General features: G+C 48.2%; 1 pseudogene; it reads left to right on the top strand.

Moving 5' to 3' along the window:
- The first annotated feature begins 399 nt into the window (after positions 1 to 399).
- Positions 400 to 517, top strand: LOC126459443 (5S ribosomal RNA; annotated as a pseudogene).
- Positions 518 to 1,124: the final 607 nt, after the last annotated feature.

The raw sequence follows: 1,124 nt of genomic DNA, 5'->3' as shown, positions 1-1,124 counted from the left end.
TAAGTCACAAAGCGGACGAAAATGTGTTTTGACTCATCGTGACATACAGAAAATTGTGAGGAAAAATAAGAGGTCATAAACTGGAGCAGTATTTGCAGAACTCAATGTCGCACTCGCAAACACTGTCAGAATGTGAACAACGCGAAGGAAGCTCCAGCAGCAGTAAATTGAAGGGCGAGCTAGAGCTTCAAACCAGCTCATCAGTGACGCAAATGACCGTAACAGCTGTAATACCTGGGCTACGAAGCAATGGAAGACAGTCATTTGGTGAGATGAGTTTTGTTTCACATTGTTTCCTACTTCCAGCCGAGTTTACGTCCCAAGCGCGAAACACGGGGCAAATTGAGTAACAATTTGGGTTGCCAAATCGTCGTTTTCCATCAACCTAATTGTTAATCAGCCAACGGCCTTGCCGCAGTGGTAACATCGGTTCCCGTCAGATCACCGAAGTTAAGCGCTGTAGAGCTGGGCTAGCACTTGGATGGGTGACCATCCGGTATGCCGAGCGCTGTTGGCAAGCGGGATGCACTCAGCCCTTGTGAGGCAAACTGAGGAGCTACTAGATTGAGAAGTAGCGGCTCCGGTCTGGTAAATTGACTTACGGCCAGAAGAGCGGTGAGCTGACCATATGCCACTCCTTATCCGCATCCAGTGACGCCTGTGGGCTGAGGATGACATTCCTCCACAGCGGCCTATTGTAGTCTCCGGTGGGACAGGACGATTGCGAACTACTCCTCTGAACATGGGCCATGCATTTTCAATGCAGATGAGGTTTAGAGAATATGAGGATCATTCCAAACGACTGTTTCTGTTATCCACAAGGAGGCTGTTTACAATATTGTGACGATGAGGACATACATCGTCGTCCATCAGTGTGAATCCCGTTGAGATATGTTCATCAAATGGAGCCACAATGCGTGCAAGCATGTCATCCCGATACTTCATACTAATCACCCTCCCGTGTATTGGCACGAGGGATGTCCTGCGGACATACATGATCCCACCCCAAACATAGCTCAACCATCTTGATAACTTGATAAGGGTGGTGGCCTATAATACAGTTGGGGTGTAAACATTGCGTGCAAGCGAAGTCCTCGTTGCCTCCACTCATGAATTTCAGTCTC

This window comes from Schistocerca serialis, chromosome 2, assembly GCF_023864345.2.
Source record: "Schistocerca serialis cubense isolate TAMUIC-IGC-003099 chromosome 2, iqSchSeri2.2, whole genome shotgun sequence".
NCBI lineage: Eukaryota > Metazoa > Arthropoda > Insecta > Orthoptera > Acrididae > Schistocerca > Schistocerca serialis.
This window is presented reverse-complemented; position numbering and strand designations above follow the sequence as displayed.